The 13,861-nt window shown below is 41.0% G+C and overlaps 1 protein-coding gene across 6 annotated transcripts in view; it reads right to left on the bottom strand.

Annotated features, from left to right (window-relative positions):
• The window catches only part of LOC134528267 (uncharacterized protein CG43867), a 553,493-nt gene that overhangs the window by 152,092 nt on the left and 387,540 nt on the right, over positions 1 to 13,861 (bottom strand). The window lies entirely within an intron of this gene.

Raw genomic sequence — 13,861 nt, 5'->3', positions numbered from 1 at the left:
CTGGGGTTCCTGCCGTCTGGTGCCAGCCCAGCTGTCCACTCGCTCGGCATGAGTCACCGAGACGTAAACACTGACAGATTATTCCTACCTTACAGCCGGCGTTCTGTGGAGGAAGAATCTGTCGTTTTTTTATTTTTTTCTCTTACCTGGTTAGAAAAAAGGACGGGAATCGATCTATTCAATCAGTATACGAATAAGATCTTTTTTGATGAATTTCGAACTTTTTTTCATTAAAATCGGATAATAAACAAAGATTTTCAAGATAGCATCCGTAACGATAACTGATACAGTGGTGACATAATTCAAAATGTCGGCTGTTTTTATTAAAATCCGATAATAATTACTGATTTTCAAGATGATGGACATGACATCATACTAGCTGACTATATTATATATATACCTTGGCATAAGTGGTGGGAGGTCAGTCTGCCGGTTGATTCCGTGGAGGAAGGACAGGGCGTCATTTATTTTTATTTCTGCCCTCGCTGGGTTTGAACCGAGGATAGCGAGCTCCATGGTGTAAGTTTATATTTTTAAAATATTTTAATTACAATTAAATTAATTGAATTTTTTTATGAAAATTAGAATTTTTTAAAATAAAATTGGGAAAATAAATATAGATTTTCAAGATGGCGACCGTGACGGAAATTGCAACGGTGACGTCATAATCCAATATGGCGGTTATGGCATCCTAATTCCTAGAAACGGCTTATCGAAGGCTGTAGACATGGATGCTTAGCCGTTTTTAGGAATTTGTGTTCTTTCTAAGTCAAAATTACTTTTGAGGTTTTTCGAAATCCTAATTTTTGAATCGCCGAATTTTTGTTTTTTTCGCCCCCTAAACAAAATTGGAAATTTTGACGAATATTGGCGAATTTCTGGTAAATTTTGGCAAATTTTGAATGTCAAGGTCAAGGTCAAAGTTCAAGGCATCAAAGATGGCCACCGTGACGTCACAATACAAAATGGCAGACTAGCACCTCGCACCTCACCCAGAACCCGTGTCACAGGACATACATTTGTATACTACTATTAATGTTACATTAAAATTTCACTGTAAAATGTTTTTTCATTTTATGTTCAGGAATAAGCGCAACAAAATTTTGTGGAAGAAATAACTCAAAAACATGCTGCGTGTACCTGATAAGTCACCTACTTACTCCCAATTTGACGAACACACAGAAGTAATTTTAAAAACAACTAAAAAATAATAATATAAAAAAAATAAAAAGAGTCGAATCAACAAAGATAAGTTATTGCATAGAATTAATTTATAAAACTTACAAATCAATCATCATTTAAAAGAAAACTTTACAATGAAAATAGAAATAACGATACTGATTTTATATTTCAATACATTACCATAAACATATCTTCTGAACCTCTTGAGATATTGCAATGAAATAAAAACAAAATAAATTGTGGCGTTAATATCGGCAAGCACCAGCAGTTATCGAGGTAAAATATTTCGCACAGACAGGTAAAACGTTTTTACGTTTAGTTTTAGTTTTGGTATATAATTTATATTTAACATTAATAATTAAACACTCACTGACACTTATATTTTATTTATATTGATTTATTGATTCACAAAAGTACAAGGTGAAGGAGTGGATTATAAATATGAACGACGACCATGCACGAAAACCTTTATGCTTTGCATACTCGATAAATGTCAAACAGAACTACACTGAAACACGCAGACTTGGGAAGACACGGTCACACGCGAAGGAAATAGAGGCTTTTGTCAGTTATTAGGCTATGTCTTAAATGTGATCTTTGCTTGTGCAGTCAAAGGTATAAAAAATTTGTTTCGATAAATTAACAGTTAAAACGAACAAGAAAAATCGCGTACTTTTGAAAATCCTGCGCGAAATCCCTCTTCGTGCGTATAATTTCGAAAAATGTCAACACTTAAATTGCCAGTAATCAACGGCATGTGTCCAATATTCCGTAAACGTAAAACTGACAAATGTCCGACTATGTTACTTTGACGACAATAATTGTAATCCCAACTACCATTCAAATAAAAATAAATCTGTTTCATTGACTACGATATCAAACGTTACATTTTTAATACAAGGTTGAGTGAAAGAGTTAGAAAAAAAATAATTATCTTGGTTTAAAGCGTTATTAGGCCACAAAAACTTTCTATATATGATTTTCAAAATTTAACTACGTTAAAGCCTAGCATATTGTTTAGTGGAAGCCTCAAGCTACACGTGACTGACTGCTACAAATAGTTTCCCCTGTGACGTCATTGCCGTTTAGTATTGACATGATTTTTGGAGATGACTAAAACATTAATTGTAATGTTAAAAGTAACTATGTTAGAGTCTCTGAAAATCTCTTAATTTGTGGTTTTAGCATTACATAACGCAAAATTTAAATGACAAATATTAAAAACATTGCAATGGCATAAAAATTTCAAACAAATTTGGCGTATTTCTATCTCTTCCTCTCAAGACAAACAACAGGAAAAAGATTTCTCTGTGCTGAAGTCATCTAGAAATCGAAAAACCGTAACAGGGCTATAACATAGAGATTATTTGCAGAGAAAGATAAAAACGGGTTATGAATAAACATGGGTTATAAATGTTAAATACTGAGAAATATATAAATTAAATATTAGTGTTTCACCGAAATACGCTGTATAACACGTTAAGTGTCATGAAATTGCAGTTTGTAAGTATTAAACTTTTTTGTTTAAAATTTATAATGTGAAGGGAACATCTACCCTTTTGGAAGGTACGACAATAAACTTTACTCTATCAGTTCGTATTGCTGTCACTAATACACGTACACACGCAAAATTCGCGTTATTATTTTGGCTACAAACTTGACTACAGACCGTTATATGTACGTAAAAGCACGTAGTCTCTTTCAGTGGTTCAAAAAATATTTGGGCCGTGTTGGGGACCGCACAATATTTTGATCTGGGGTAATGTTGGAATAGGAAGGTTTTAACTGATTGAAAAAAAAGATGCACAGATTATTTTTTTATAAATTTATTATACTGTGTTTATCGCTCACTTTTAAGCCGTAATTAGGTCAAGGGGAAGCGACTTACAAACCAAACTTCACCTAGTTCAACAATCAAAGAAGTCGCACACATCCACGCTGACCCAGCCCCCCGGGGTGGCGAGATTGGCACTGTAGCCAACTGCGCTACTCCAAATCTCCCGCCACTAGCTCAGCCACCGTAGCATCTCCAGCACCAGGTCTAAGTGGCCCAGCAGGGCAGAACGTAGCAGATCGGAAGTCATTTGTCCAAAGTGTCGTGGAAACGACTATCAGGCAAACGACCGTCGCGCCGGGGAAAAATAAAAACCTTTTTCGGTCTGCTGCCTGACTGTCAAACGAATTTTTTTTTTTATCTATTGTACGTTTGTAAGACTATTTTTTTTTGGTCTACTGCCTGCCGGTAAAAATACTGTCGGTTAAACGTCTTTCAGCAAAAACGACCTTCGGTCTACTGCCTGCCATTTATTATATTTAATTTTAATCAATTACTCTTTTTACACTTTCATCTTTATAAAACTAATGTAATGTTTCTTAGGTTATAATTTAATATATTTTTTTCTCAGTTATTATAGTTTATAAATGTTTACATTTGTCAAAATACCGCATGTAGTTTGAAGTGACTAGATGCACTCACATACAAGTTTGCTTTCGTGAGTGCTAAATTTCCTGGTTAGTTGTAAGGGAATAATGTAAACAAGGTGCAAAAAAAAGGGGGCAATAGATTATTATTATTATTATTCGAACGAACGTCGGCTGGATGACTTTTCACTACTACGCCTGTCGGCCGAACGATCGTTAGGGACCGGAAACATTCGCGGGTTCGATGACCTGCAGGATGAACTCCCTAGTTCTACGTACACTCGGTCAAAAATGTCACCCACTCATTGGCTGCTGTCTTGTGAGGACGTCCCAAACTTAGCAGCCTGTGATTCGATAAAGCTTTGGTATGGGTGTTTCTCACATTGGCTCAGAGTCATCCAGGTGAGTTGTGAGCCAATAAGCAGAGGCAGCACTGAGGTATAACTATTTGTTTTTTCAGCCTGTCGCGAGATGAATTCGCGGATTTTTCCGGTCTCTAACGATCGTCGGTCGACGGCCGGGGCCACCTGAAGGGGTTGCCGTCTCAGGGGTGAGCATTGTGGGGGAGGGGGAGAGGGTTGTCGGGGTCGCAGTGCCCACCGGTGGACGTGTGCAATCAGCAGGCCCGGCCGTTACGCCCTGGGGCCAGGAGTCACGGGGGAAAAAATATAATAAGTTTTCTCCCCTTCGCCGTAAAACGGATATTACCGCGCTAGGGACTAATGCGCTGCTAAATGACTACGAAGGCTGAAAACGTCGTAGAGAGAAAAAAACCACGGTAGAGTCCAGGAGGTTCGATGTCACTCAACTTCAAATACACATACAGAATGTATATAACTTTCTTTTTTCTGATATCCATTAAGAAATATTTTTTCCCAAATCGTGACGTTATCGGGAAAAGTCTGTACGACCGATTTCTGAAATCTCGCGTCTTGTAATAACCAAGGCGACGAAAACGGTTGCTGTGTCCATAAGTCAGGAAGTACAAACATACATGCACATAAACACATTTATGTTTTTCTATTTTCTGATGTTTACTAAGAAATACCAATTGTGTGATTACTGGAAAATGTTCGTAAGCCTTGTTCCCGAAATATGGTGTTGTGTTATAGCCAAAACAAATACAACGTTTTGTGTATCCAATAAAAAGTCTTCGAAGAGAAGTCCAGAAAGTGTAAAGCATATGTATGATGGATAATTCGGACATAATATTTTAAAAGTTTAATGTTACCTCTATGTTGACAGCAAAAATACTTGTACCTGTTTCTGTCAGTTCCTAACTTTTCCCAATACCCCACAACATTTGAGTACTGAGCTTTAGTTGACTGCAGTACACTGCTGTAACACCCACAATAAAAAATTTAAACATAATAACTATACTTTTCATTCTAAATGACACCACTTTTTGACACGAAACATCTTTAAAATCACAACGAAACTTTGGGTACTAGAACACAAATTTGTACCGCAACGAAAATGCCTATAACATCTTGCCTTAATAAGTCCCTAATACTAAAAGTATTAGAGGCGTAAGAGAAGTGTCATTATTTAACGTAAATATTCTCCGTTCACTCTTAGCTGAGTTCTGAAATAAACAAACACCGCCGTATCACTGCGCCGCGTCAGCAAGTGATAGGCTGAATTCATCTGGCACGCCAAGCACTAGTTGCAACACACACACTTCAGTACAGTCGGTGCTAATAAAATAACGGAGACGTAATATAACAGGAAGCACCGTAGCACTGTTCAGCGTAGGTGGTTCATTTGCGAAGAAAAAACTATGCACTTTACGCCTAATAACCGTCTTCACAAAATCATCACAAGTTTTTATAACAGGATACTCAAGTTTCCTTTTCTTCCCGGAAGATGTTAATGTCCCGGTGTCCTGTAATTATTTCCTTGCACGAAGCACACTGCTCTTCGAAACACGCCTAAATTCCGCAGTTAAACTCGCGATATCGTTCACACGACAATCCGGATATTTGTCTGAAAATGTTTTAAAAACATTCAACACAATAGTTTTCTGTGCACTTTTCAAAGGCTTTCCCGTTCTGTGTTTTACAAAACTCGGTCCGACGTCAGCCATAACAAACCATGCGCGCGCGAATCCGAAATGCAACTGTTGCGCCGGGCATCAACTGTACACTGTACAGTACCTTTTGTCTATGCCACCGTACACACGGCGTCTGCTAACATAATTGTAAGTACATACTTGCTGACACATTAAACTGTATTGGAAATTAATGATGAATCGCTATAATGCTATACATCAACAATTGTTATAAAAAGACAGTGTAAAAATACTTAAAAATGGTACGTAACCAAGGGACTATTTCTTGCGCACGAATAATGTGCGCGGCGGCCGGCAGCCAAAAAATGTTTGTTTACAAGAGGCTTTGTTTATTCCAAAACTCAGGTAAGAGTGAACGGAGAATAGTCAGCTCGATGATACGACCTTGAGTCTTGCGTCATAGACGGCAGGGTTGGCGGGGAAAGGGAACCGCGCGGATTGGTCACAACCGACGCTCTCGCTCCTTTCTACTCAGCGCAGCTCAAGACTCAGACGTGATCGCGCGGCAATTCGTGTGTTGGTGTGTAGAGTTTATTTATATAGATCGATTTAAGCCCAAATAGTGTATTTTGGAAAATATAAATGTAAAGTAAGCCTATAAAAAGTATTAAAACACAATACGCCAGCCTCAGCCCGTGCTAAAGCCAGCTGAAAGTATAAACCCCGCCTATCGCTGGAGAGAGGCCACGCACAGGCGCACCAGTGAGAGACTGTCTCTGGAGCGGCGCAGAGCTGCCAGGCTGGCTCACTGCCGCTACCTGCACCAGTGGACACGTCTAGTGAAGATAGCACTAAGAGCGACTCGCCGACACAGACGTTCCACGTTAAATCAGCGACCGTGTCTCCCCACACAGCCCCATCCGATTTTTTTCCTACAAAGTACAGACATATGACTTTTTACAGTTCAGTGATAACAAGTGTCCTGGGAGAGGGGGGAAATGTGCCATAATCATCAAATCCGGTAGCTTTGTTTCAATGTAATGTTTAACGACGCAGGCAGATTTAAGACAACGGGACCTCCCATGTATGCGCTGTGCGTTGAGAGATCACGGCCAGTGATGACTCAATAGAGTGGCGGTGAGAATCACGGAGAAATAAGAAAGGCTGAAACAAGAGTGAAGATACGGAAGTCATAAAACCAACGAGGCGAATGGAAGTAAAAACAGATGATGATAATAATAACAATGCAGCAAAGTTGAGTTAAACACGTACATTTCTAAAGTAATAAACGCGGTGTACAAGGTGTGATAAAAAAATTACGGTGAATAATTTTATTACGAACAAAATAATAAGCTTACATAATATTTGAACTTATTTCCTTAAAAATACTCTCCTTGGCTAGCGATAAGCACTTATCCAAATGACGATTCAATGATTGGAAGCATTTCATGAAGTAGACAGAATGGGACCTTTAGTTGGCCAAAAACTCTCGGATCAGAAGCGAGGTGTGTCACGGCGCGTTGTCGTGATGGAGGAAGCCACTGATCCAATTTTTTTTGGTGTCCGTTTCGCAAACAAAGACGTTTTTCTAAATCCATGATTAGAGATACGGAAATTTCGCGCATTCGTTTAGTCGCAAGTTAAAATGCAAACTTTCACACTCTCGCTGTGTGTTCATGATTGGACAGCAGTTATTTGGACACGCCCTTATACGACCGTGATTTAACGATGCCCAGCTAGCAAAGAAGTGAGCGAATCAGGTAGTGCGAATTAACAATGTAAAAAATGTTCTCGCTAAGAAATCAACCAGTGGGAAAGTAAACATGGATTATGCATACCCGCACGATTTTGAATTCTACCTGAGGGCAGACGAATCTGCGAAATTTCCGTGTCTCTATCCATGAGATACGCGACAGACACTGTTAACACGACCTCACTCTTTCGCCTTTGGAAGCCGACTGACATGTTGCAACTTGTTCAAACTTGACACTGACCATCTCAGAGGACCAGAATATCGGGCTTATTACATTAGATGGATGTAGCGTCAGCAATTGCTGCCATAAGAATTCATTTACCATAATTTTTGATCACACTTACGGATACTCCCGTTTAATACCAAACTTTACTCCATAAATTATACTTCCTTTCAACCCTCATTATCTCTAAATACTTCGATGTCATCGAGACTTTGAAACCCAATTAATAGGGACCTTTAGAATGCAAATGTTTGTACACCTGAAATACCCTTGTCAGTGGATGACCACGGGGACAAAAAACCAGTTATTAAAAACATAATCATCATTAAAACTGAATTACGCGGTACTCGAAGAGAAGATGAAATGTGGGAGCAGCCAATCAACACCTTCCATGGATTTTGTTATGCACACGTTTGTGGAGTAGAGCGAGGCACCAGAAAATAATTTTTTTTTTTTTTTTAGATATATACTACCGTGTTCGCCCCAGGAAGACTTTTCGGGAGGGGCTACATTACAAAGAAAGGATGCAGTTACAAAACATGATGACATTAAATAATTCAGGGATTAAGGCTTGGAATATTTACAAATGTTTGGTCTCAAATACTGAACCTAAATAGTTTCACACAACTTTTAATGTAATAAAAAGTTGAACACATGAATTCAAGTATTTAAGTAAACATAAATTTACCCTTCTAATTAAATACAGAAATGAAAAACGCAGGCTTGGGAGGGGCTATTGCTAAGGGCCAGGCATTTTTCGAGGAAAATTTTGAACGTCCATTAGACTGAAGTGAGGTATGCCCGCCATACGTTTCTTCCTTTTGATTGACCGCTGTCTCCAAGAGAAGCCATTGCCTTTATTGACCAGAACATTAAGGAAGCGTTTAGTTCCGCAAAAAAATTACCGTGATTGGTCTGTCGACAGTAGACATACACCTGACAGAAACTCGACCAACCATGAAACATGAACTATGCTAAAGTGTTTTAACTCACAGCAAATCTCGAAATATTTTCACGAAAACTACATGCCTTAAGCTATTTTCCCCTCCACCTCAAATCCTTTTCTCTCTGGGCCGCGCCTGATCTACTAATTATTTCATTCCACTACAGACTCATCAAGAATGGAGTCTTGGAGCGGAGAAATATGGGCTCAGCAGGGGTTTCTCGGCTCAGCCTCAGGGGAGTTCGCTGAGCCAAACCAAGCTAGTATTTCTCTGTCTGCCTCTCCCCCCTCCCTCAGCACCTGGCCGACATCCATCCATCGTGGTTAAATACAGCTGGGGGCGGTCAGCCGACACCGCGCCACTGCCTTCAACCCCCCCCCCCCCCTTCCACAGTATCCTTCTGGTGCGTTACGAGACGAGCCCTTTCGCTCCACCGGCCCCTCCAGACCCCTCCAGCATCTTCAACCTCCCAGCGCCAGGCACCCCGGCAGAGGGCCCTTTGAGCCGCTGTGGCTAGAGACCGCAAATATACGAAGGATTCATTTCGCGATAAGCTAAAATTCAAATACACACACACCTCTAAAAATTCTTTTGCTTTTGGCTCACTGTTCATCTGGACGACTCTAAAGCCAACGAGAAACCCTCGACCAAAGAAGTACCGGTAGAGCCACGAATATTTCGCGGATTCATTTCACTACAGGCAATAATCAACCTGCCTATACATAACAAAGCCTTTTTAGAGTGTTCATTGGTCGATATAAAAGTCACATCCTTTGGGGGGTTATCACTTATCATCCTTGTTCATAACTGGCTCTGCAGTCCTGGGAGATTGCGTGAGGGAGATTGCAAGTGCTTCAAGTCTATTTCGTTACCCAATGAATCCGCGTAGTGAATCATAGCCCTACTAATCGCAAAATTAAAGGATGAATTTTCAGTATCGATACCAATGGAATTATTCGCGGATTCATTTCGTGGCATGCCAAAATTCAAATCATTATAACTTTATGCTGCTTCTGCCATTGGCTCACTGCTAATCTTGAGGACTGTGGCCAATTAGAGACCCTCCGATCTTAGAAGCATCGCATCACAGGCTACCCAGTCGAGATGACTCACAAGTCAGCAGCATCCATTGAACAGGTGGCGTTTGTCCGAGTGCGCATAGGATTGTGGAGTCTACCCTGGAGGTCACTGATACCCCGCGAGTCTCTCCGGTCTCTGCCGATGCGCTGCCCACGGCGGGCCGGGCCATCCGAACATACCCTCCTCCCTTTGAATCAGCCTAATGGACCGCGCCGGCCGCGAGCAGATGCCCGGTGATTCGCCTCGGGATTGGCCACTTTCGGGACTCTGACGCGCGCTAGGTCTTAACGACGTTCCGTGTGATGGCTGGAGTCCCGGTGACATTATTCGCGTTACTCTCTCGTACCAGGATGAACTCCTGCCCCCCCCCCCCCAAACACATACACTCGTCGGTGTCTCTGTTGTCCATTGGCAGGGACTGGCAAAATTCGGGGCTTCGATGACCTTCAGGCCGGACTACACATTCGTCTGCACTGTAGGGAAAATAACGCCCGTTAATTATGCTTTGTGTCGTCCCAGTACCGCATATCGATAAAGTTACTTGTAAACCCTGAATATCTTTCCAGTATTAACAGCGCGCATTGATATGCACGATATAACAAAATACAGTAAAATGGTTGATTACTCGATTATATTTTCAATAGTTCAAAAAAGTAAGCTTGAATTAAACAACAACTAAACAATAAAATCATGCTCCAATTTTAGTGAGGAATTATCAATATTATCTCAAAAAACGTATTTCATATATGCAAAAATAACCATAGCCATGTGTTACACATATTTACAATATAGGTATATCTTGTATTACAAACGATTACTTGGCAACTGATTTCCCAAGGAATCTTTTTGTAAAAGTAAAGATTTTTTTCTTTCTGTGTGGAAAAGCTTGCACACACATGCTCCCTGACTCCTTACCTCCATGTTCATGATGGTCACAAAACTAACGAGTTTTTCTTCTCCTTAAGTTAAGGTCGCCATCAAAATAGATATCTTCTACGTGCTGGGGGCACGTGTACGGAGGATAGGCGATCGAAGGGTTTTATTCTCGGCCAAGTCCTAAATTGAGAAACTCGCCCCCCCCCCCCCCCCAATACACACACACACATACAAAACCCGAGGCCTTGTCTACTGTGTCTAGAAGCAGGGAAGTTAAGCACGCCACCGTTTATGGGTTATGGTAGGGTTCCTTGTTGAAAGTCTTAACAAAGAAAACGCTTCAGAAGCCCGCCTGCACGATGTAAGAGGAATCCATAAGGTCGACAACGGCACGCTCTAATGACCAGCACGGCCCGTAGCCAGGATTTTGTTATGGAGAGGTCCAGTACAACCATTATATATACACCAGGCTCGCTGTAGGAAAGGTTTTGATGGAGATTAAAAACGGACGAAAACTCAGCTCAAGTACCCCCCCTTCTTGGTGACGAAGAGGGGAGTGTAAAGGAAAGAAAACACGTGTACGGTACACACCATACTGAAAACATCATGCGGCTGTTATGTAGTTGGTTCGCCTACTGTAATACTTGATTTACTATCCCTTTCAGAGTGGTTACTTTCGGCACAGCAAAACACGTATATACAGTATACATTACACTGAAACCAAAATACATTTTCCAGGTTACTTACCTACTGCAGTTCTTCAATGCCCGACAACTCGCTGTCCCTTTCAGAGTGATTTCTGTCATCACTGTAGCTATCAGCTTCACTTGAAGTGTCAGTTTCTTCGCCTAAGTTAATTATCACTTCTTCCACAGCGATATCAATTGCCCCTTCCTGTGTTCTATATCCGTTTTCAATTGTTTGTACGTGTGCACATACTGACTTCCATTTGTCCTGATCTATCTCGGAGAACCGTTGATTGCACAAAGCGATAACACTTTTAATGTTAAAATCAACATTTCGTTGCGCAACCCACTGTTTAACGTCCGCCCAGATGAGTTCGATGGGATTTAAATCAGGGTGGTATGGAGGAAGACGTAAAACTCGGTGAGAGTGCTGTGACATAAGCTCGTCAATAACGTAACTCTTATGTAGTTCTTTGTGTTTTTTTATTATTTCGTACAACTCTGGTTTCAACATGTCGGGCCGGAATGAAATACCTTTTTCACGTAGCCATGTCTTCATGTCCTCTTTCTTGGAGTTGGAGTTAGGACACTTTTCACGGAGTTTATTGTGATACGGTGCGTTGTCTATTACCAGAACACTGTTTTCTGGAAGATTAGGTATAAGCTTCTCTAATACCCACTTCTCGTAATTAGTTGCGTTCATTTCATTGTGATAGTCACCCGTAGCTTGCTTTGAACGCCACATTAACAACGCATCCTTGATAAAACCCATTTCGCCACCTGCGTGAACAATTATCACTCGCTCGCCTTTAGATACGGGTTTCAACAGGCCTGCATTGCTTTCGTCACTCCATGATTTTTCTGTACAGTGCGAGCTCAGTAAATACGTCTCTTCCATGTACACTATGGGCCTGCCTTGCTGCCTAGCTTCCTTTATCTCTCTTAGATACGCAATCCGTTTGTATCTTATTTCTTGTCTCTCTGTAAGTACAGAACGATTTGTTCTCGTTTTCTTCCATCTAAATCCCAATTCTCGTACGATTTTTCGTAAGCTTGTTGCTCCTCCCTTAAAACCAATACTCTTTCGTAGTTCTTGTAGTAGTCTTGGGATAGTAGGGGCGATTTTCTGATTTATATAAAAATTGTGAATACTTCGTCGCACAACACACTTATCAAAATCGTCAAGTCCCGTAACATGCTTCGTACGCGTCCTATGCTTGTTTGGTGTTTCGAAACGTGTGCCCTCGCCGACTGCAATACGCTGCATCTCTTTGGTAATCTGGGTAACTACATTTGTAGACACGCCTGTAGCCACAGCAACACGTCTTCGTGCTTCGGCAAAAGGGATGATAGGCTCTTGAGCCGCTTTTTCATTGTTCATGAACTCAATCACATTCGCAATAACTAGAGACCGGAAAAATTCGCGAAATAATTTCGCGATAGGCTAAAATACAAATAGCTATACCTCAGTGCTGCCTCTGCTATTGGCTCACAACTCACCTGGATGACTCTGGGCCAATGAGAAACACCCGACCAAAGCTTTATCGAATCACAGGCTGCTACGTTGGGACGTCTCACAAGACAGCAGCCAATGAGTGGGTGACATTTGACCGAGTGTACGTAGAACTATGGAGTTCATCCAACAGGTCATTGAACCCGCGAATTTTTCCGGTCTCTAGCAATAACTTCTCGCGTTTGACTATGCAGAACCTTGTGTTTCAGCTTCGAATGTATTGGAGGCATTGTTACGTATATACCTCAAGAGAACGTGCACACAAAATCCGACAATTCTCGCGGTAGCCTACTCTGTTAAATACGTACACAACACAACCACGGAAAGAGGAAGACTGATATATTCACGCACGGTAGTAGTCTACTAGACAGCCGTGCGCTATCGATGGCCTTCGCAGGCACAGCCAATTAGAGCACAGGCGCCGCTTTGACTGCCGAGGGGGGCGGTATCACAACCTGCGCGTCTCAAAGCCCTTCCTAGCCTGCGCGAGTTGTATATATATATTATATTTTTTTTTTTTATCTATATATAAATTTAAAAAAAATATATATATATACTCTCACACTTAAAGAAAATCTCTAGGAAATTTTTTTTGTTTAGTTTCAGCACGTACCGGAGGACAATAAACCAAAAACAAACATTACAAACTTCAAACAAACCAAAAAAATGCAATCCGGCAGGAAGTTCAAACGTGGCAGCGGCCAACGGACAATAAATGGAGACCGGAAAAATTCGCGGATTCATTTCACGATATGCTATAATCCAAACAACTGTACCTTCATATTGCTCCTCTGATTGGCTCACAGTTTATCTGAAGGACTTTGAGCCAGTGAAAAACCTTCAACCAAAAAAGTATCGAATCGCAAGCGTCCCAGTTGACAGGTGTCACGAGTCAATAGCCAATGAGCAGGTGGCATTTGCCTGAGTGTGTAGGGGATTGTGGAGTATATCCTAGAGGTCATCCAAAGCGCGAATTTTTCCAGTCTCTAACAATAAACGACCTACTTACGTACAGGTGAGTGGAGTTCATCCTGGTACCAGAGAATAACGCGAATTTCGCACGATCCCATACCTGGCACACGCAGAGCAGTGCAGATCTCCAGAAGAAAAACTCCAAGCGATAAAAAAAAAAAAAAAAAAACTTTTCGAGATATCCGAGTGGTGTCTCTTTT

Source organism: Bacillus rossius, chromosome 1 (assembly GCF_032445375.1).
Source record: "Bacillus rossius redtenbacheri isolate Brsri chromosome 1, Brsri_v3, whole genome shotgun sequence".
Lineage (NCBI taxonomy): Eukaryota > Metazoa > Arthropoda > Insecta > Phasmatodea > Bacillidae > Bacillus > Bacillus rossius.
This window is presented reverse-complemented; position numbering and strand designations above follow the sequence as displayed.